The sequence below is a fragment of the Cetorhinus maximus genome, chromosome 7 (genome assembly GCF_964194155.1).
Source record: "Cetorhinus maximus chromosome 7, sCetMax3.hap1.1, whole genome shotgun sequence".
Taxonomy (NCBI): domain Eukaryota; kingdom Metazoa; phylum Chordata; class Chondrichthyes; order Lamniformes; family Cetorhinidae; genus Cetorhinus; species Cetorhinus maximus.
Genome location: NC_135885.1, coordinates 60224518 through 60248865, shown reverse-complemented (window position 1 = coordinate 60248865; position 24348 = coordinate 60224518). Strand labels below are relative to the sequence as shown.

The following is a 24348-nucleotide window of genomic DNA, read 5'->3' as shown; positions in this document are numbered from 1 at the left end:
GCATCGGAAGCGCACCTTGAGAAGACCAATGGTCCTCTCCACCACAGCCCTTGTGGAGGCGTGGCTCCTATTGTAGCGCTGCTCAGCTTCTGTTCTTGGTGGAGGGGTGTCATGAGCCACCTTCTGAGGGGATAGCCCTTGTCACCCAGCAGCCATCCAGCTGAGCCAGAGCACTGAAGAGACCCGGCACCTGGGAGTGTCTGAGTATGTAAGCATCGTGGGAGCTGCCTGGGTACCTTGCATAGACTTGTAGAATCAGCATCCTGTGATCACACACTATCTGCACGTTCAAGGAGTGGAAGCCCTTCCTGTTGACAAAGGCACTGGGCTCACCCGCTGGTGATTTGATGGCCACATGTGTGCAGCCGATTGCACCCTGGATGTGGGGGAACCCAGCAATCGCTGCAAAGCCTCTGGTTCGCTCAGCCTGGCTGGCCTCATCCGAGCGAAAGTGAATGAAAGTCAATGCACACCTGAACAGAGTGTCTGTTACCTGCTTGACACAAGTGTGGATAGCTGACTGGGAGACTCCGCAAAGATTACCCACTGCCCCCTGGAAAGAACCGGAAGCAAAGAAGTTGAGGGCAGCCATGACCTTCAACGCCAATGGCATGGGATGCCACCCACACAGTTGGCACTGACCTCAGGGCCTATCATCTGACAGATGGAGGTCACTGCCTCCTTCGGCACTGCACCTCAGACACATTGAGGTAGCTGCTTCGCCACCTGTATACCCTGGCAGCAGGATAGTGGCATCTTCTGTGGCCCCTTCTGCCTTGCACTTCCTGTTGGCCCTGCACAGCTTGTGCCTGTGCCTGTCCTCCCAAAGGTGGCACCTTGGAAGCCAAATATGGACTCCTGGCCTCCTCCCTCTTCTGGCCCTCCCTTCCACCGCAGAGGAGGTGCCTCCAGTGGAGAGCACAACTCCCATTCCCAGGGTAAGGGAAGGCTTCCTGAAACCAGCAAGGCCCCAAGAATGATGTTTACTCCAGAGTCCTGACCTGAAGCCTGTTATTCCTTTCCAAGCAGCTGTGAAGAGATTTGAAGTTGTCCTGTTCATATAGGCAAGTAGCAGTAAGTTTAAACAATAAATGTCTACCAAAGACAACTCGTGATACCACTCATCCCTCTTATCCTGCCTGTGGATGAGGTTTTTAAAAATGTGGCCTATCTGTCTGCCCGTTGCGCCCGTGCGACGATCTGAAGATTGCACAGGCCCCAAAAAATCATCGTCTATCAGTGGCTCAAGGGCCTTAATTGGCCCATTAATTGGATATCATCGCGCGCGCGCCCGCTGAAATATCGCAATGGCGTGTGGTGACGTCGAGATGCACAACTGATGTCACCACGCGTCATTTTATGCCTTGGCATGTGGGGCCTACCCCCACACACCGAAGAGAAAATTCTGCCCCTGGTTCCCACCCCTGCCACGGGACTTAGTCCCGGAATAGAAAATTCTGCCCAGTGTTTGAGCAGTTTTATTGCATACTTTCCCCTCAGAATTAATAACCTGAACAATTAGCAGTGAATTACCAATGATTTTTGGATAGTTACATAACTGGCAATTAAAGGGCCACTCTTTAGAGGTGACCCAATTATGTAAATGGTTATGCAACATCATTCATTCCACATTTTAGCTATTAATTTACCACTTCAATATGTATTTCACTTAGTTAAACTTAAGATAAAACCTGAATAAAGCCAGAGAGCTGCAAAGTTACAAAAAAAATACACAGATACTGTGTCTGCTGCATTGCTGTCTGACCATGGTAGCAAAGAGTTCTTTGTTGTTTTAAGCACTAATCCTCAATGTGCAGTATGTTTAAGATATGCACAGATGAGGCTCTGCCTAATGGGAAGCGTACATTGTTGCCTATGGGCTATCCAACTAATGTAAAAATATTAGGAGTGACCAGTTCAAATTACTAAAGACTGCTGTGCTGCATTACTATGAGGTGATAGTGCCTCTACCAAACCAATCCTGATGAGGTCATTGATGGTTTTCCAGCATTGAATGTTACACCTCTCTGTAATGTTGTGCATATCAACACAATAAATACTCTCTGCAAGTCCCCTGACCCACCATTCTGAAGAGCTTATGGGGGGAAGGAGAACACCTAGAGAGTAAAATTTGGTTCCATAGTACTGTTGGTTTCGGAGCTACGGGAGCCTAGAGTTGAGAGAAATGCTGGGGGTGGGGTTGGATCGTCCGATAATAACATTTCAAGAGACTGAGATTTAAACTGCTTCACTGACTTTATTCAGCCGCCTTTATTCCCCAGATGCAGTCCCACAGCATTTCTTACCTGATCCTCAACCTCCAGGTCAGGTGACCCCACCCCTGTAGAACAAAATGTACCTTATAATTCAAGTAACATATAGGTCTGAATTTTCTGGTCGGCGTGCGGGGGCGGGCCCCGCTCGCCGATGTGTAAAACGACACGCGGTGATGTCGGGTGTGCATCCTGACATCACTGCGCATCATTCTGATCCTTAGTTTGGCGGGCACGCTGCGGAGTCGGCTGCCCGCCCGCCGAACTGTCAAAGGCCTGCTAAGATCATTAATTAACTACTTACACTGATTCTCAGGTCTGCCCATCCAAACTTAATGTTGGCGGGCAGGCGAACAGCCCAGGCAGCCTTCACATTTTTCATGGAACCTCATCCACAGGCAGGATGAGGTTTCATGAAGGGTTTATAAATTTAATAACATTTTTTATTAAAATTCATTGACATGTCCCAGCTCATGTGACATTGTCACATGGGGGGACATGTCTGAATATTTTTTTTTCTTTATTTCAATTTTTCATAAAGTCATCTCCCTGAGGCAGCAGGGAGATTTCTGTGTTCTTTCGCGTGCATGCACAAAAAAACGCAGGCCCCGACTCTCTGTCCTCCCCCCACCTGCACAGGGAGCGCTCAGTGCTTCTGGGTGCACTTCACGCTGGGCGGGCCTTAATTGGCCTGCCACGTAAAATGGCAGTGCGCAGCCGAACACAGGCGGCGATCAGCTATGTGCCCGCCTGCACCCACTCCCGAACTGCCCGCCCAACGGGGAGAAAACTCTCCCCATAGTGTCTAATATCCAAGTTTACATAAAAATCGATTATCATGACATAGGGGTGGTGGTGGGAGTGGTCCACTCCCGATGGCTTCTGGTATTGACCATGCCAATCACCATGTTAGGAAAGGCGATGCATAGTGGGAAGATTATGACATCATTCAGCGTCTAATGCTGATTTGGCACCTGGCTGTCCATTTTGGACCTCACAAGTCCAGAAAGCAACTTCTCTTAAACATGCACAACTCAACATGCATTCAACTACATAAGAAACTTTACCCCAACCCACACTCCACCCTCATGCCATTTAAAGGAATCACCATGCAACTTTCTGTGAAGTGCTTTAGACTTTGTTTTGCTGCTGTAGAGTTAGTGGAAGTGCTGTGTTCAGTAATGTTGCGGGAGCTCACAGAAGTATCAGAATGGAGTGGTACTGCAAGGAATGGAGATGATTTTGAAGGTTTCTGAGCAGAAAACTTGCTGTCTGTCATAGGAGCTATAACTACAGTTCCTCTTGAGCTGCAGCATGACAGGAAGATGGAGAGAAGGCAGCAGAGAAGAGAAGACTTGTGCAGAGGGAGGAGGAGGGCTCTCTGCAGAAGCCTGTACCCACCTAAGGTCTTCGGAAAGCACTTCTCCTAACTTCACCTCAACTTTTAATTTCAGAACTGTCCCTCACAGTGAGTTATTTATTCCCCTGGGGAGTCTTCCTGCAGTATAAGATTCTGAATGCTATCTCCCGCCTGTTACTGTGTGCTGAACCGTATTGTCTTGCTGCCTGTGGCTGCTCTACCTCTCCTGGATCCAGGCAGACTAATTGTCTGTGAGTTTCAGAGAATCTTAAAATCCTTGCCCTTTCAAAACCCATCTTCACGTCAATGTGAATCACATGGGCCTTGTATCTGGGTAAAAGTATTGATTATCTGTCTTTGAGTCCTGAACTCTCTTTTATCATGGAAAAATGAACACTTTAAAGCACAACTATTTACAACCCAACATTATCAACACTTTTCTGTGACTTTGGAGACTCATAGGTCGGAATTATCTGGCCCTGTTGGCATCAGGCGTCATAGCTGGCAGAGAGGGGGCAATATAGCGAGATGGTCAAAAATTGCCTTTACGCCATCATGAAGCCAGTTTGCAATCGTCAGCTCCACCCACCAATTGCGGGCCGCGTTTCCCACTGTCGCACATCGGAAATGCCATTTTAATACATTTGCATCTAATTATAAGCCCTGCTCACTGGAATCATCCCCCCCATGCCGGATCATCCAGGCACGTTGGCGTGCAATGTGTTTCAAACTGTACATAGCGATGTGCACCTGGCGACCTGAACTTCGAGGGCAACTCGAGTGGTGAGTGCAGAAGACCTGGCTCCCGGGTTACTGATGGCCTGAGGTGATGGTGGGCCAGGCAAATCAGAGGCTGCCCCGCCAGTGATCTGGTGTGTTTCCTGGGAATGCATTATTAATAAGGTGGAACGTGTCGGGAATGGGACGATACGGTGCAAAAACCCACCATAACAGCTGGCAGGTAAAACATCCTTTTTCATGCTCGCTACCACCCTTGTGCAAATCTGGGACGATTCTGTCCATAGTCTATCCACACAGTCTGCTGTCATTATCTTCCAGTAAAACAGTCTGGCTCCCCTTTAATCACGAACAATTAAACCACCCAGGCTTACTATCAGGAAGACTTCAGAATAGGTCACATGATCCCCTTTATTTTATCTTAAAGATACAGTCCAAAACATAACAATCTTACAAACCTCATTATTGTAATAGTGTGGATGGATGGTGGGACCCAAGGCAGGATCTTACCGGTGGTGGCCACTTAAGGGGTTGCCTCCTGGACTGCCATCCAATTAAGTACAGCAGCCTGCCTTTCAGAGCCGGCAACTCAATCAAAGGGCAGCAGCTTGGCAGCCTCAGTAGTATCACCAATCGAGATGGCTGCATGGAGAAGAAGAGGGCACCTCCCTGCGGAAACACCCTTGAAGGCAAAATAAGTGTTATTTTACTGTGTCAGAGCCTGGCAATCAGTGGGCTGAACTATCCAGCAGCAACATTGGACCTGCAGAGTGACTATTGTCACCGGGGGTCCTTCCACGGGTCACAGAGTGGCCATAAATGAAAGCCCTCTCTCCACGTGGGAACGTGCTGGGAGGCTGCCATGGTTTACCCCCACCCACATAGTGGGAGGCCCATGGTGACACCAGTAACATACTGGTGGGGGCAGAAAGTGGTTGTTAATTGGTTAATTAATTGGCTTAATTGGTTGTCTGCTGCTGGTAGGCTGCCATTCCCACTATTGACAATATCCCATGGCAGTGGGAAAGCATCAGACTCCCCCCACCCGATGTCTTCCACTGCCATTTTACAAGGTTTCCTGCCTCCCAACCCATCCCCTGAGGACTGGTAAAGTTCAGGCCAGCATTTCAGGTCAACGACCTTACATCAGTTTATTGAACTCCAGCTCAGATCTCACCTTAAACAATTTAATGAATGGAAAGTTTTAAAAATATCATGATGGCTATTAGAGAACAGAGTCATAAAAATGAAATTATGTGGAAAAATTAAATATCACAACAAATCGACATTATTATTTTCTTCAGTGACATTAAATTATTCAGTATGAAATTGATTTCAGGACAACACACATGAAAAAGATAGTGGGCATCTTGGATAAAAATGGTTCTATGTTGGAAATAACCACAAGTGTAATGTTATCAATCGGTTATAATTCTTTGAAGTTACCAATATTTGGTTCAAGTTTATCGTTTTACTAAAGTGTTTATTTTATTCTTCACACTTTCTCAAGAGTAAACTTGATCTTAAAGAATGGTTTATTAAATAAATTGAACAACCCTGCTGAGGTTCTTCTGCTAAATCCCAAGTTACTGGCCAAAATGTTGACATTTTAAAATTGAAGTGACTTAATATTTTTGTATACAAAATTTAATTTGAATGTACTACATATGTACATTGATCATGTGCTTTAGATAAGCAATTATGGGAGGACAGGTCGAATACATCCCGAGCATCTTTTGGCCATTAATTGTACCATTGATTTGAAGCATTGGAAGACAGTCTCTTCATTATTCTTTATTATTCAGAACTGGGGAGTCCTCAGCTCTCCCCTGATATTATATCTCACATGGCTGAAAGATGACTAAATTGCAATAATGACCCATACCGTATAGCCATGGCTTCATAGTAAGCATTTCTCATACTCAAATAGCACTTTTCTCAGACACAGCCATGGATCAATTCATTTATACTGCCTTCATAATGAAGAATGATCTTTCCTGCATACCAAGATTACCACCCATTGATCTATTGTAAGAAAGTACTCCCTAACTTCCTTTATTAAGCTCAGCTAAAAGGCCATTGCATTACTTCTTTCTGAGCTACACTCTTGGTTTTACATTAGGTATTATTAGCTTACCATACTAGTGTGTGGTCTTGGATCCAAAAGCACAAGATTATAAAACAGACAATCAAGCACTAATCTCCTGCCGAAGATCACAACGTACTGGAGCAGATAACTTACTGATAAGCTATTTTAACATCATACTGTTTTATTAAAAAATATCAAAATGTTCAATGTACATTTCCTATCCAAAATATGATTTCCTATAACACTTTTCATGTCAACACTTATAATGGGAAATCTGTATCTAAAAATTTTATAATGGGAGAAGTTTATGTAATAAACAGTTACTTGTCATAGTTTGTTGAACCAACAGAGTCACTCAAAATGCTTTTTGGCAGTTAAAATGCCTGTTTGACATAAATTGATGACATTTCTAATATACAAGATATGTTTTATTCACTTTTTAAACAAATATTAATAGACTGATCTTCAACTGCATATTTTATCTCACAACAACCGGAGAGAGCTTTCAACTATTTCTGTGTATTCAGATCACATGAAGTTTCCAGAATTTGCCAGCTTGCAATCTGTGCATCAATAGGAATTGAATATGTCACTTCATCCAGTGAGGATTCTGGTTCTTTGCTTTTTTCCAAAATAATTTTAATGAACTGGGGACAGAATCTCCAAAGCTTTATTTCAGGCAAGTCAGGCAAACACGGATTTCTGAACAGCTCAGATTGAAAGCATCAGTAATCCTGAGCAGCTGTGATTAGCAGCTTCTATCATTTGGGTTTCTTGTTGATAAAGGGATTTTTAGTCACTGACTAATTGATTTTAATCGTATCTTCAGCTAAAATATGTATTTTCTGAACCATTTTTCAGGCTTAAGAATTTTTTAAAATCTAAAACATAGAAATTACATTGATGACTTTTGAGGATTTTATAAGGTTATTACTATTCTTGATGGAAATTTATATTTATTAAAGACTTGCAGGGCGTGAGTTTTAAATATGTGTCCAAAATGGGAACAAACATGGGTGGCCCACTTGAACCTGCTAACATGAGGTGTGCAGCGTTTTGAGGTGGGTGCCTCATTTCCATGGTCAGGACATATTTTCAGTGCTATTCGTGTTAGCAAGTGGCAGCTTGCTGATTGGGAGGTGTTGAAAATGTGCTGGCGTTCCTCAACTTAGAGACAACCTATACCTCTTAAAGAGTGGGCGCCATTATTGAATGATGAATGGCACAGTTACTGTTACAAGCAAAATGGTTGCTGTTGGAGAACCCCAATTGGAGAAGTTGTTGAGGCTCCCTGCAGGTGGGTGCAGGTATCTGGACAGTAGCATGCAGAAGTAGTTGAGCACATCAATACCAGGAGATTGACAATAGCTTTCCAATACCAGGTATTGGGCGAATGAATCATTCTTCACTGATACATGTGAAAGCGCAATAATGGTAACCAGGAGTTACCATCTGCACTCCTGGCCTTTGTGCACAATACTGGACCCTATATAAATTTGAAATAATTTTTTAATGTACATCCGCTGTACAGCCAGCAGAATAAAATCATGGGTGTAAATGGTTGCTTCCATTTGTGCTCTTAAATTTGTGTCCTCCTAAACTGTTACTCTTAAAAGTATTTTTCAGAAAATACTGGATTCTGACAGCTTGAAACTTAATTTTTTTTACGGTGGACGAGTTTGCATGTCATCCTTGCGTAGGGGCCATGCTAATCTTCTCTGTATCGTTCCAGTTTGTCATGTTGTGGAATTGAGTTACGTCAGACATACACCTTTAATCACCATAGTAACAGGTGATTTACTGTATTAGGCAGCAGCGGTTGGCTAGTATATTCCATATATCTTACAGCGATATCAGCACGAAACAGGAGAGAACATTAATTCAAAGTTCCTCGACCCAGAGATCCAGACTTAGCAACGCCATGTTTTAAGGATCAATCGGACTATCTTGGAGTTCGCTGCTAACTCGTAGCAAATTTATATTGAAGAGACGATGAGTGTAAACTGGAGCTCTGGGTCCACTTCTGGACCTGCCTTGTCCCAGGAAGTGTCAAGTGGGCTGTCCCAACCTCTGCTCACGGTGGTGGCAGTGTGTCTTGGCTTCATCATGGTCTTGGGGTTTCTCAACAACCTGTTGGTGCTCGGGATGTTCTGTAAGTTCAAGGCGTTGAGGAGCCCGATCAACATGTTGCTGATGAACATCAGTGTTAGCGATATGCTTGTGTGTGTCTTTGGGACGCCACTCAGTTTTGCTGCTAGTTTGGTGGGTCGATGGCTCGCGGGAGAGCAAGGTTGTAAATGGTATGGATTCGCAAACTCTCTGTTTGGTAAGCCCTTGATATTTTAAAAGCAAATAAATCGACCCTTTTCGATTTTCTCATCGGTTTAGCTATCCAATGCTTCAATCTTGTTACAGAGTTGCATTATTATCAAATTGCGCTTTCACATGTATCAGTGAAGAATGATTCATTCGCCCAGAAACTAATGCTCAGTATTTGCTGGAAATTATTCTCCAGTTAATATAATCCTAAATAAATTAAACATCTGCTGCTTGGATTTTTTTATAATTGGTTTATAAATCCATTTTTTATAATAGTATATTGTACTATTTTTGGATTTCCTCAAATGTTTACAATATTTGTTGTGGAAAAACTGAGTCGGTAACTGACTTGAGCAGAGTTCTCACATTCGAGAAATTGTTTTATTGAGGTTACCGGTTTGCTGATTGCTACCTGTCTATTCCACTCCACACAGCCACATTGAGACATTTCTTCCCCAGCATTTTTTTGATGCATGTATCACTGTGGACATACATTATTGGTGGTGATTTTGTATGGTTAAGTTATAATACAACATCGAAGCTTTATAATAAGATAATTTGTGAGAATGTTCTCAATTTATCTGCATGTGAGGGGAAATTCATTATAGTTTAGCTGTGGTATTATGAGTAATAACGCACAATAGCTATTATTCCATGCAGTTTGTGACTATTATGTGCGATCAAAAGAACAGTGCGTGGTCAGGACTCACTGGGGATAGTGCTAATATCAATCCTTAATGCTCCCAGAGCCGTGACAAATGTGGAAAAATTTAATCAACCCATCTAACTGTTTAATTTAGGTTAACAGAATGCGAGCACCATGTTAAACTTAATAAGTAAACAACTGTTTATTGAACAAACTGTCGTTAATCAGTGGCAAAAGAAAGAAATATGAACTGCTAATTTCTAACTCTATAACCTAAACTCTACCCCTTCTTAAATCGCTATACACACACATAAAAGAAACATGAGACACACAAAAATATGGATTTTAAGGGTGGGATAAGACAGTTCAATAGCACCAATTCTGGAATACAGGATTCGATGAGTTGATTTTGATCGATGTCTTCCAAATTCCTTTAAGTTCTTGTTGATAACATGAGGTGATCTTCCCAGCACTTTCAGTCCGTAGTTCATTAGTTGAGCACTTGCCTTTCAATGTCTCTAACAGTGATTTTTCCCTTTGCCTCTTGACATGGGTTTTCAGAGAGAAAGCAGGTTATAGAGATACGAGAAGAAAAGCCAGCTAGCTATTATTGTGGAATTACTGGAAACTTTCACATACAGGAGAAAGAGGTTTTAGGTCTTGTTCCTTTCAGGCTAGGAACTACTCAGCTCTGCTCCCACTTAAAACCCGGTCACCTGGTCTGGAGCCAATCAAAACGCTGTTGCCACGCTGCTCCCCTGGTCCAGGACCCTCTTCTGGCACCATCTTGTCTTTCATTGGCACTCTGTTCCAGGACCGCAACATTGTATATATCTCTCATCCAGTTCCAGTGGACATGTATTTCAACCTGCATCCATTGTAATTTTAATTCACAATCCAACAGAAAATACAAAGATATGTTCTTTATAGCAGTCCAACAGAAATAAAAAGATATGTTCCTTACAGCATTGTTCTGTTCTAGATTGCATTGAGGATTGATGGTAGCTTTCAAAAGGAAATTGAATACATTCTTGAAAAGAAGAAAAACATGCAGTGCATGGAATTGAGTACTGGAAATAATGGGATAACTAGTTCAAGAAGTTGGCACCCGCTCAATGGGCTGAATGGCTTCCTGCAATGATTCTTTAATTAATGTTTATGTATTCAGTCAAGTAATATATACATACGCAGTGCTTTACCTTGTCGATTGCAATACCTGGTCAAGTTTGCAAGTGGAATCTTGAATGGAAGGTGGCTCAGCTGTAACAGGCCACAATGGGGGAGCCATTGTTTAAAGAATTACAAAAGTTTATTGTACAAAATTCATAAGGACAAGACCACAGCATTTTCCTTTTATTACCTATTCTTGTTTATTATTATTCTGAGTTCTAACCTTAGCAACAACATTGTTTTCTAAATTGTTGATGATTGCGTAGGATTACATAGGATATACAAAAGTGACTTATATAGCATCTTTAACATAAAATGTCCCAAGGTGCTTCACAGGAGCATTATAAAACAAAGAATGACACCAAGCCACATAGGATTTATTGTGTCAGATGACCAAAATATTTTGTGTTGGCCTGGTCAAAGAGGTTGGTTTTAAGGAGTATCTTAAAGGAGGAAAATGAGGTGGAGGGGTGTAGGGATGGTATTCCAGAGTTTGGAGCCTAGGCAACTAAAGGGACATCCAACAATGGTGGAAGGATTAACATCAGGCTTGCACAAGAGGCTAGAATTAGAGCAGTGCGGATATCTTGGAGGGTTGCGAGGCTGGAGGAGATTAAAGAGAGGGTTTTAAAAATTAAGATGAAAATTTAAAGTTAAGATGTTGCTTGACCGGTAGCCAATGTAGGCCAGCAAGTACAGGATGATAGGGGAACAAGACTTGGTGCAAGTTAAGACATGGGCAGCAGGATTTTGGATGACCTCAAGTATACAGAGGATACAATGTAGGAGAACAGCCAGAAGTGTGTTGGGTGAATCAAGCCTAGAGATAACAAAGACATGGATGAGGATTTCAGCAACTTATGAGCTGAGACTTGCCGAAGTCAGGCAATGTTATGGATGTGGAAATAAGTGGTATTAGTGATGGCACAAATATGAGGTCAGAAGAAATATTACACAAAGGCTGTGAACAGACTGGCCTAATTTCAGACTGTTGCCAGCGAGACGGATGGAGTTAAGCCTCGTCCCATCTTTCCTCTTCTAAATTTATCATTGTAACCCTTCATTTCCTTCTCCCTCATGTTTGTCTAGCTTTCCCTGAAATGTATCTATACTATTTGGTTTAACCACTCCCTGTCAGAGCAAGTTTCACATTCTCACCGCTTTTTAGGTAAAGAAGTTTGGATTTCTTGGTGGCTATCTTGTATTGATGATCTCTAATCATTATTTTCCCTACAAGAAGAAACATTCTCTCTGTATTCACTCTATCAAAACCTTTCATAATTTTAAAGATCTCTATTATTTCACCACTCAGCCTTTTTTTAAGAGAAAAGAGACCCACCCTGTGAACCTTTTCCTCATATGCAAACCCACATATTTCTTGTATCATCCTTGTAAATCTTCTCTGCTCCCTCTCCGGTGCCTCAATACCCTTTCTGTAATATGGCCACCAGAACTGCACATGGTACTCTAACCAAGATTTGATCCAGGTTTAACTACTTTTCAACCCTCTAGAAATAAAGCCTGGAGCTTTGTTTGCTTTTTTTTGTATGGCCTTGGTAACCTGTGGTGCAACTTTTAATGATTGATGTATTTGTATTCTAAGACCCTTTCATTCCTCTACCCAATCTAGACTTGTACCATCCAAGTAATAAGTGTCCTCTCCTATTCTTCCTACCAAAATGTACCACCTCACATTTATCTGTGCTGAACTTCATTTGCCAATTATTTGCCCATTCTACAAGTTTATTAATGTCCTCCTGTAATTTCTTGCAATCTTCCCCTGTATTGACTATCTGCCCCAATTTGATGTCATCTGCAAAGTTAGAAATTGTGTTATGCTTCAAATTGTTAATGTAAATTAATCAAGCACTGTGAATAACCATCCTTTATTCCCACTTTCTGCTTTCTGTTTTGAAACCAGCTAGCAACCCATCCTGCCACTTGTCCCCTGACTTCACATTCTCTGACTTTATTAGTTAGCCTATTATGGCGCACCTTATTGAAGGCCTCTTGAAAATCCAGATAAATGACATTGACTGCATTACCATTGTCTACCTTCTCTGTTACCTCCTCAAAAATTCACTAAGTTTAGTCAAGGATAGTTTTCCCTTTTGAAATCCATGCTGACTGCTCATTATTATGTTCCTAATTTCTAGATGCCCTTCAATTCTCACCTTTAGTAAGGATTTCATTATTTGGCTAGAATTACCTGAGCATGTTCTGCCCCTCTTCTTAAATACAAGAATTATTTTAGCTGCCTGCTAGTCTTCTGGCACTATGCCATTTCTAACAAATTTCTACACCATTTAAGTGCAAGAACCACTGCTGCTATTATTAAACATATGTCTCTAATATCTTTTTCCTAGGTTCCAATAGTAAATGTGAATGCAATTCATCTGGACCATGACCTATATCCTATTTGAGTTTATTCAATATTTAGCTTATTTTAAATGCTGATTGCCCATCTCATAGTTCAATGTCATGTCTACTTGTTCTATCTCCCTGGCAAATATCAAAGAGAAATAATTATTTAATATTTCTGCCATCTCTCTAATGTTAGCTGTGGTATTAACCTGAATATCTATTAATGCTCCTATTCCCATCAAAACATTCTTTTTTATTGATGTGTCTGTAAAATATTTTATTATTTTGTTGTATGCTGTTTGATAATTTAATTTCATGGTTCCTCTTTGCCTTCCTAATTTTTTTCTGACCTCGCTCCGAATCTTTTTTCCCCTCTTATCAATCACTCCTTTGCTGCTGTATAATTAACGTATTCCTCTTTCCTAACCCTCAATTGTTCCCTATGGCCAGAATCTTCGGGTCGGTGAGTGGGGGGGCCCCGCTCGTTGACATCTAAAATGACACGCGGTGACATCGGGCATGCATCCCGACATCACCGTGCGTCATTCAGACCTTCAGTTCTGTGGGCACGCAGCCGACTCTGCTGTGCGCTCGCCGAACCATCAAAGGCCTATTAAGGCCATTTAAAAACTAATTAAAGTTATTAACTGAGCTGCCCGTCCAACCTTAAGGCTGGTGGACAGGCAAAGAGCCCAGGCGGCCTTCACATTTATCAGGAAACCTCATCCACAGGCGGGATGAAGTTTCATGAAAGGTTTATAAATTAAATAAATTTATTTATTGAAGGTAATTGACATGTCCCAGCTCATGTGACACTGTCACATGAGGGGACATGTCTTAAACATATTTTTTTCTCTTTATTAAAATTTTTGAAAATCAAACTAATTTCCCTGAGGCAGCTCTGTGACTCAGGGAGATTTCTGCGCTCTTTCGCGGGTGCGCGCGTGCGCGCGAAAGAGCACTGGTGCTGACTCCCCCTCCTCCCCCCACTGTGCAGGGAGCATTGAGCACTTCCGGGTGCACATCATGCTTTTAATCAGCAAATAATATTTATCACAGGTCTGATCTAACCATCTCCCCTTGTTGTTCAATGGCATGACCATCACTGAATCCTCCACTATCAATGTCCTGGGTGTTACCATTGATCAGAAACTTAACTGGATCAGCCATATAAATACAATGGCTATAAGAGCAGGTCAGAAGCTGGGAATTTTTCAGCAAAGAGCTCACCTCCTGACTCCCCAAAGCGTGTTGACAAGGCACGAGTCAGGAGTGTGATAGAATACTCTCTACTTGCCTGGATGAGTGCAGCTTCAGCAACACTCAAGAAGCTCAATATTATCCAGGATAAAACAGCCCACTTGAGCAGCACACCACCCACCACGTTAAACATTCACTCCCTCCACCACCGATGTATGGAGGCAGCAGTGTGTACCATCTACAAGATCCACTGCAGGAAATCTTCAAGCTTCTTTTGGCAGCACCTTCCAAATCCATGACCTCTAGAATGACAAGTCCAGCAAATGCATGGGAACACCTGCAAGTTCCCCCAAGCCACACATCACCCTGACTTGGAACTATATTGCTGCTCCTTCACCGTTGCTGGGTCAAAATCCTGGAACATCCCTTTTACAGCACTGTGGGTGTACCTATATCAGATGGACTGCAGCAGTTCAAGAAAGCAGCTCAGCACCACCTTCTCACGGGCAATTAGTGATAGGCAACAAGTGTTGGCTAGCCAGTGCCACCCACATCCTGTAAAAGACTTTTAAAAAATCAAACAATAGTTATTATTCCACAAAATCCAAGTGAACAAGCACAAAAATTATTCACTAATGACATTTTTGTTTAATTTTGCACACAGAAGAAAAGAATGAAACTTCTGTGTGCTTTTGAAGCTGTCAAAGTAAATGATAATTTCAGCTTCTCGTCTCTAGATAATTGAGAAAAAGACATGGTTTTTTTTAATGTTTCAGTAGAAACATGCTCCATTAAGCAGACAGGAAGTTCAGGCAAATGCTTTCAGGCTGAGGATGTATTGTACTATCAATTTGTGATTTTGCAAGATTGTATTAAGTGAATCACAAACCAATTAGACGGTGCTGCTCTTTCTTTAAGTACCATATCACTGAGAGCAAGAGTAGCACCTTCTGATTAGTTGTTGCACTTAATGCAATCTTTTATATGTGACACTCAGTCGATGTTTTGAAAATTTGGCTGATTCATCTTCATGCATAATAAAAAGTGTAGGGCAGATTTGCACTGCATATATACTATAAACAACCTTAAGTAGAAAGATTTGGAACAGCAAAAAGCTTTCCATGAAAACAAAGCTTAGGTTCTATAGTGCAACTGTGCTCTCCAGTCTCCTATATGGTTGAGAAACTTGGGCCAGAATCTTCAGGTCGGTGTGGTGGGGCGGGCCTCGCTCACCGACGTGTAAAATGACACACCGTGACATCGGGCATGCGTCCTGATGACACCGCGTGTCATCCTGATCCTCAGTTTGGTGGGCATGCACCAGAGTCTGTTGCGTGCCCGTAGAACTGTCAAAGGCCAATTAAGGCCATTCAAGTATCAATTAAACTAATTAATGGGGCTGCCTGTCCATCCTTAAGGTTGGTGGGCAGGCGATGAGCCCAGGCAGCCTTCACATTTATCATGAAATATCATCCACGGGTGGGATGAGGTTTCATGAAGGTTTTTAAAGTTTAACAAAATTTTTTAATAAAAGTCATAGACATGTCCGAGCTCATGTGACACTGTCACATGAGGGGACATGTCTTAAATTTTCTTTTCTTTATTTAAAATTTTCAAATTCAAACTAATCTCCCTGAGGCAGCTCTATGCGCGTATGTGCGAAAGAATGCAGGCCCTGACTCAGCCTCCTACCCCCGCCCGCACAGGTAGCACTGAGCGCTTCTGGGTGCGCGTCACGCTGGGCAGGCTAAAATGGCAGCGTGCAGCCAATCGCGGGTCGCGATCGGCTGTGTGCTCACCAGCGCCCGCTCCCGGGAAACCCCCTTAACAAGGAGAAAATTCTCTCCTTGGAACCTGAAAACTTGCCAAGAAAGGAAACTGGAAGCATTTGATACCAGATATCTTCAAAGGATTCTAGGCATACACTGGTGGGATTTTATATCCAGCACTGAAGTAAGAAAAAGCTCAGAGCAGCTTCCAGTTTCATCTTTCTTCTGCAAAAGGTGACTCAGCTGGCTTGGCCATGTCACCCGACTCCCATCATTGCAGCCTGCCCATCAGGGCATATAGTGGAGTGCTAGTGGATTCCTCCTCTCTGAGTCTGCCTCACTTCTCCTCATCAACTCAGGTTTGTGTGATCAGAACTCATAATCCATTTCAAATTTTTCACCTTTCTCTTATCTCTCTCCCTATCTATTTCATTATCTCGTTCTTCTTTCTAACTTCTCACTTTCTAAGCCAAACTTTCTTAGTTCTAAGGAAGAGAAGAGTCATACGGACTCGAAATGTAAACTGTTTCTCTCTCCACAGATGCTGCCAGACCTGCTGAGTTTTTCCACCATTTTCTGTTCTTATTTCTTAGTTCTATTTATTTTTCAATTCTGGCCACTTGCACTCCATCACTAACAGAACAGGTCCTTTCTTCCTCGAGCTCCAGGTACCTAGCCAATTCTTCAAGGATTCCATCCCTCTTAGCTCCTGATCTTATGTTAATCCCCACATGCTCTTCTGCAGCCTGTAAACTTTCTTTTCTCAACTGTTTCAAGTCTGTGGGTGTCAGATCCTCTCTTCCAACAAATGCTTGAGCTTTAAAGGTACTCATGTTGATTTCCCGATTAAAATATAGCAAAAACAAGTGTGAAATTGTGTTTGTTTAAATGTTGGAAACAGATTTCCAAACATTTTAAAGTAATCACAAATTTTCCTTACTAATTACTGCTTCCAGGTCAAAGGTCGTCACAATATTATTACCATTTAGGTTCCGTTTTACATAACTTACAGACTTTAGACTCCGGCAGGTCAATGGGTTAGCCATTTAAAAAAAATTTACAGTTAACATTGGCTCTAAAATAAACACCAGCTGCGAAAGCATTTGCCCTCTGGGGTCAGGAACCTGACATTGGGACCATTTCTATGTCCCTATCCTACACTGGGGGAGAACAGGGGTTTAGTACTTCCAGAGCACGCTAGAGCACTGCTCCGGCACCTCTAACCAGGGCCCGGGAGAAGGGGGGTGCAGATGGTTCCAAACACCCGGGGGCTAGGGGAACCCAGACTCAGTGTTTTAAATGGAGTTCACATCAAGCTGAGCAGCCAGAGCTAAAGACCTGACAGACCGGTTTAAAAAAAACCCGAAACTTTCAGGCTGAGAGTTCTGATTTTTTGAAGCTGATATGTCAATTTCACTAATTGCTGTGCTGTTGCTGGGGAGGCTGGGGACTGGGGAAGGGGAGTGTTGGGGGGTGGAGAAGTGGGGTTGGGGGTTGGAGATGGGGGGTTGAGGGATGTTGGGGGGACAAAAGTTGGGGGATGGATAGGGTCTGGGGGTGGTTGGGGGGTTTGGGAGGGCGGATGGTTTGGGGGTGGGGTCTGGGGATTGGGTGGGGTGTTTGGGAGGGTGAGTCTGAGGGTGGGGGAGGTTGTTGGAGGGAGGGGTGAGAAAGAAGTTGGTGGCAGTGAGGGCACTAGTATTTTTCACTTAAAAAGCAAAGCTTTACTGACTTTTGGGGACTCCAATGATTAATACATAAGAAAACAACATAATAGTAGATGTAGAAATTATATGGTGAACATTTTCTTAGAGTTCCGGCACCTCAAAATTTGGCACTACACCCCCCGGAGGCGAAGTAGCCACAACCCCTGATTTTGGCAACAACGGGCTGCTAATTGGCTGGAGGGTGGGTTTGACAACCAATTAGTGTGATGGGTACAGGATGGATGCGGGGTTTCTAATGTGCAGGCCTGATTTAAAGGCCTCATGGCTTCTATTACTGAGGAAGCAAGCTGCAAGCACCAGGGCAACAGGGGAAGAGGCAGAGGCCTGGCACCCTGCGCAGGACTGTCCATTCTTTACGGATGATGAGGTGCTTCTGGAAAAGGAAGGGGATGCTGTTCTCAGAGGGTTGCAAGAGAAAGCCGCCCATCCAAACAAAACAGACATGGCTGGAGGTGGCTGAAAACGTCAGCAGTGGGAGTTTAGTGCGGAAGAACTGCATACAGTTCCGCAAGAGGCTTAATGACCTTCTTTGCTCTGGCGAGGTGTGTGCAAAACAAGACAAGTCTCTAGATATGCAATCTCCAACAGACACAGCAGCTGAGCAGCTGAGCAGCCTGAGGGCACATAGCGCTCCTGAACATGGGAGTAATGTGTGCACAGGGTAATTAATGACTTATTGGCAATGTCCAGAGTTTTAATATAAAAGCAAAATACTGCGGATGCTGGAAATCTGAAACAAAAACAAAAAAAACTGGAAAAACTCAGCAGGTCTGACAGCATCTGTGGAGAGGAATACAATTAACGTTTCGAGTCCGTATGACTCTTCATCAGAACTAAGGAAAAATAGAAATGAGGTGTAATATAAGCTGAGGGGGGTGGGACAGGTAGAGCTGGATAGTGGGCCAGTGATAGGTGGAGGCAAAGAAGAGATTGCCAAAGATATCATAGACAAAAGGATAAAGGGGTGTTGACGGTGGTGATATTAGCTATAGAATGTGCCGGACGAGCAAGGTACAGATAGCCCTAGTGGGGGTGGGGTGGGGGGAAGGGATCAAAATAGGTTTAAAGGTGGAGATAAAACAATGGATGGAAATAAATTTAAAAATAATGGAAATAGGTGGGAAAAGAAAAATATATTTTAAAAATTATAAATTATTGGAAAAAGGGGGATCAGAAAGGGGGTGGGGATGGAGGAGAGAGTTCATGATCTGAAGTTGTTGAACTCAATATTCAGTCTGGAAGGCTGTAAAGTGCCTAGTCGGAAGATGAGGTGCTGTTCCTCCAGTTTGCGTTGAGTTTCAGTGGAACATTGCAGCAGGCCAAGGACGGACATGTGGGCATGAGAGCAGGGTGGTGTGTTGAAATGGCAAGCGACATGGAGGTCTGGGTAATACTTGCGGACAGACCAAAGGTGTTCCACAAAGTGGTCACCCAGTCTGTGTTTGGTCTCTCCAATGTAGAGGAAACCGCATTGGGAGCAGCGAATGCAGTAAACTAAATTGAGGGAAGTGCAAGTGAAGTGCTGCTTCACTTGAAAGGAGTATTTGGGCCCTTGGATGGTGAGGATGGGGGAAGGAAAAGGGCAGATGTTGCACATTCTGCAGTTGCATGGGAAGGTGCCGTGGGAGGGGGTTGAGGTGTAAGGGGTGATGGAGGAGTGGACCAGGGTGTCCCGGAGGGAACAATCCCTGCAGAATGCCGAAAGGGGGGGTGAAGGGAAGGTGTGTTTGGTGGTGGCATCATACTGGAGTTGGCGGAAATGGCGGAGGATGATCCTTTGAATGCGGAGGCTGGTCGGATGATAAGTGAGGACAAGGGGGACCCTATCATGGTTCTGGAAGGGAGAGGAAGGTGTGAGGGTGGATGCGCGGGAGATGGGCCGGACACGGTTGAGGACCCTGTCAACCACCGTGTGTGGAAAACCTCGGTTAAGGAAGAAGGAAGACATGTTAGAGAAACTGTTTTAATGATGCTGAAGACCTGGCAGCACTGATCTATGCAGTTCCATATTTAAATGAGCCACTGGCCCTGGTCAGAGAGGTCAACAGTGCCTATCCTTCTCTCGCACTTGCCCTTGTAGGAAAAGGGGGCATGAAAAGTGAGGTGAGAGTGACTGCCCTTGGCATCAAGGCAGCATTTGACAGAGCATGGCATCAAGCAACCCTAGCAAAACTGGAGTCAATGGTAATCAGCGGGAAAGCTCTCCACTGGTTGGAGTCATGCCTAGCACAAAGGAAGATGGTTAAGGTTTTTGGAGGTCAATCATCTCAGCTCCAGGACATCACTGCAGGAGTTCTTCAGGGTAGTGTCCTAGGCCCAACCATCTTCAGCTGTTTCATCAATGACCTTCCTTCCATCATAAGGTCAGAAGTGAGGATGTTCACTGATGATTGCACAATGTTCAGCATCATTCACAACTCCTCAGATACTGAAGCAGTCCACGTCCAAATGCAGTAAGACCTAGATAATATCCAGACTTGGGCTAACAAGTGGCAGGCAATGACCACCTCCAACAAGAAAGAATCTAACCATCGTCCCTTGGCATTATCATTGCTGAATCCCCCACTATAAAAGTGCTGGGGGTTACCATTGACCAGAAACTGAGCTGGACTGAGCATATAAATACAAGAGCAGATCAGAGGCTTGGAATTCTGCAGCGAGTAACTTTACCTCCTGACTCCCCAAAGCCTGTCCACCATCTACAATGCACAAGGCAGGAGTTTAATGGAATACTCTCCACTCACCTGGATGAGTGCAGCTCCAGCAACACTCAAGAAGCTTGACACCATCTAGGACAAATCAGCCTGCTTGATTGGCACCCCATCCACAAACATTCACTCCCTCCACCACTGACCAACAGTGGTAGCAGTGTGTGCCATCTACAAGATGCACCAAGCCTTCTTAGACAGCACCTTCCAAACCCACTTCTATTGTCATCTAGAAGGACAAGGACAGCAGATAGATAGGAACACCACCACCTGGAAGTTCCCCTCCAAGTCACTCACCATCCTGACTTAGAAATATATCGCCGTTCCTTCACTGTAACTGGGCCAAAATCCTGGAACTCCCTCCTTAACAGCACTATGGGTGTACTGCAGCAATTCAAGAAGGCAGTTCACCACCTCCTTCTCAAGGGCAATTAGGGATGGGCAATAAATGCTGGCCTAGCCAGCGAACCCACATCCCATGAATTAATTAAAAAAATTGCTGCTTGTACTGGAGGACATGTTTCCAAGCTTGTCACCATGACTGCCATGGAGGAGGCAGCAACGGAAGTTGCCAGAGTGGCCCCGCATGACCAAGTTGGAACAGAGAGATGGGCATACCTGGACGAGAGGGTGAAAAGATTTTCTGATCTTTAGCTGAAGGGGTGAAGGGCACTCCACTCCATCTGGTGCGTGCCAAAAGCTCAGCTACATTGGGAAGTATCAGCATTGGAAAGACTTATGCTGCCAAAAGCTAATTCTCATGATCTCTTCTTGTGTCTCCCACAGGGTCAATCATGGAGATCGAGTGCCAGAGTTCTCAAGAATCCAAGACAGCAGTGCCAGCATCATCACTTTCTAACAATGCACCCTCCACCAGCACAGATATACTCACATCAATGGGTCCTTGTTTGCACTTAGGTAGGGTGGACTGTTTGAGAAGGGCCTGATCCATCAGTTAATTACAGGGCACAATTTCAAAATTTGCAGATGACACAAAACTTGGAAGAATTGCAAATTTTGAGGAAGGTAGTGATAGACTTCAAGAGGACATTGACAAGCTGGTGGAATGGGCATTTTGGTAGGAGGAAAGAGGAGAGGCAATATAAAATATAGGGCATAATTCTAAAAGGGGATTCAGGATCAGGGAAACCTGGGGATATATGTGTACAAATCCCTGAAGGCAGCAGGGCAAGTTGAGAAAGTTAAAAAGGCATATGGGACCTGGGGTTTTATAAATTGAGATATAGGGAGGAATTTAAAATGTAGTGATCCATCCAGAACTTCGGTGGGAACAGAAGATCCTGCCAGCGGAAGGGGCCGCAAAATTCTTTCTATAGAATACAAAAGCAGGAAGTTATAATGAACCTTTATAACCCTCTGCTTTGGCCTCAACTGGAGTACTGTGGTACCATTTTAGGAAGGAGGTGAACGCTTTAGGGAGAAAGAGACTTACGAGAATGTTTCCAGGAATGAGGGATTTTGGTTGTGTGGGTAAATTGGAGAATCTGGGGTGGTTCCCCTTAGAGAAGAGAAGGTTGAGAGGAATTTGGGACTGACAGAGTAAAAATTACAATTCTAACATGCCTGTTCATCCATACTATTACAATATTGAGCAGTGGATGAACATGATCACTACAGAATAACTAGAAAATGTGTAATCCTGTACAGCTAATCTACATTTCAGAGCATACAATTAATTCTAATCATTTTCCAGGCTGAAAATACCCTTTAAATTAAGATGTAATTTCAGTATAATGGTGAAAAATAGTTTTGTAGTACAATCAAAATACAGAACAAGTAATTGCAGGGTCTATTTTATTAGAGTTTAACGTGTAGAAATGAATGTTGACAATAATAATGGACAAATGTTTCACATATTTGTACAATGTTCCTTAGTCTGCTATTTTAATGCAGCATTAACCTAATTATTTTAAATAGGTTAACACCTCTGCTAAAATATGAGTGTGTTAAGCTTTAGTTCACTGACCACGAGATCAGATCTCAACAGTCATCTTACGTGTTAACTGTATTGAGTACTATTCTGATATTTCTGGAGTAGGCTTATAAAATCTGAACAGTAGCACTTGCATAAGTTTTACCTTGGTGTAGGCTTCTCTCCTCTGTGCCAGGATTGGAGGCAGAGGTGACTGCTGGATATAAGGCTTTGTGGGGAATGTCCAAAAACAATCATGAGGCCCCCAGTCTCAAGGATCCACTGGAGATCTATGGAAATAAAGGTAACATATACATTTTTAGGCTTCCCCAGTGATATAGTTTGCTCCTCTCATGTTCTCCGTTTTTATGTAGGGCTGGACACAAAAGCTAGTCAACTTATTCTGTATATGGGCACCAAGCCATCAAAGGTGAAGGAAAATGGGGTCAATGGAGTTCCACACCCCCCCACCAACCCCACTTTGTGGAAAGTTCCTGGGCAATGGAAAGGGGGCAGAGGTCAGATGTACGAGGTCTCTGCCTCTTTCTCCTTTCTTTTGAGAACTGAATGTTCCATAGGCCATTAAGAGAAGAAAAGCTATCTCATTATCCCTTCTCCTTTTCTCCTCATTGATATCTTCCTGCTCAGTGGAATTTTTATAGAGTCATTGGGTTTGAGTCCCCATCCCACTGACAAAAAATTTGCCCTGCAGCCATTTAACACATAGAGGTTAATTGCCTTGAGGCGAGACTTGTGCTCCCATCTGGGGAGGAGGCCCTGCCCCTGAGAGCGGCCCCTAATCAAATGGCTGGCAGCTCTCCAATCCCAGCACCACTGGGAGTGATGGCCACTACTGAGATTGCATTCAGTCCCGACATTGAGGAGTTGGAGGCAGAGCCTTAGCCAGAGTGTGATGTAAGTGAGCGGGTGGTCATGCTAGGCCCAAGCTGGCAGGTCCTGGAAAGGGGGGTGAGGGGTGTTGGAGGTCAGGGTGGACAGACCAAGAGGATAGGGGAACTAGGGTCGGGGGGGGTGGGGCACAGTGCAGGAAGACCTGCAGGGGACCCTCTGATAGGCCCAGAGGGCAGGCTAGCGAGGCACACGCCATCTTGTCTGCCATCAGACCACACAGGCAAAGCTGCTGGACTGGAAGCTTGGCATGGGACTGTACTGAGACTAGTTAAATTCCAGGGGCAACAGGATGAGACCCTTAAGTGGGCATTGATTGTCCACGGAAGGCCCTCAATTGACTCACGGGCAACCCCTTGCCACTTGAAAAATTGCAGCAGGGGCAGGCTGGCATGGTAATTCATGGGCACTCCTCCACATGCAGACCTACTACCTGGAGGTGGTAAAATTCAGCCCATAGCCATTATGCCACAGAAGGAAGCCATTTGTCCCATGGAGTCCATGCCGGCTCACATTCCAGGCCCATTCACCTCTTTCTCGATGGCCTTGCAAATTTATTTCCTTCAATTGCCCATCTAATATACTTTTGAAATCATTCATCATCTCTCTATCATGTGCTCAGCTGCAACAGAGCCCACGCCTAATATAATACAGGAAGCCTTTGCTTAAGAACAGAGTAAGTGGCATGGAGTCCAGTTCTACTGCGTACTGCTTCTACAGAGTACTAACCTCAGAGTTTAGTGAATGAGGGAGTTTTGTGAAATGAGAGAATGGGTGCTATTCTGATATTTTAATAAAGGGAGTGGTCCGGGAGAGGGAGCAGGCAACAGCGAGACTTGGGAGCTGAGATCTAAAGACATTCATTTAAATTATTAATAAACAAGATACTAACTAGATTCTAAAGGAAGGGAGTGAATTTAATGCTGCCCCCGTTGGCGTACTTGAAGGCGAGGCACTTAAAATGAAGCAGATGGTCAGCCAGCCACCTTCCTGCCCATCCCCCACATGTTCCACATATTATGCAGGACAAGTAAGGCATCAGGCAGCCCAGCCACCTTTAGGCCGAATGAAAACCTTAAGTGGACAGTTGACTGCCATTTAACGGCCTTGTTCTGCCTCCGCTGCAATACTTCAGGCTGTGGG

General features: G+C 43.8%; 1 non-coding gene and 1 pseudogene across 2 annotated transcripts in view; one reads left to right on the top strand and one right to left on the bottom strand.

Annotated features, from left to right (window-relative positions):
• Positions 1-8115: 8115 nt before the first annotated feature.
• LOC144683143 (U6 spliceosomal RNA) lies at positions 8116-8218 on the bottom strand. The gene has a single exon (XR_013577187.1). It is a non-coding gene; the product is annotated as a U6 spliceosomal RNA (small nuclear RNA).
• A 333-nt stretch (positions 8219-8551) lies between these two features.
• Positions 8552-24348, top strand: part of LOC144682409 (opsin-3-like) — a 40977-nt pseudogene continuing 25180 nt past the window's right edge. Inside the window, exon 1 of the transcript XR_013577025.1 lies at positions 8552-8786. The product of XR_013577025.1 is annotated as an opsin-3-like (transcript). The remainder of the gene's footprint in view (positions 8787-24348) is intronic.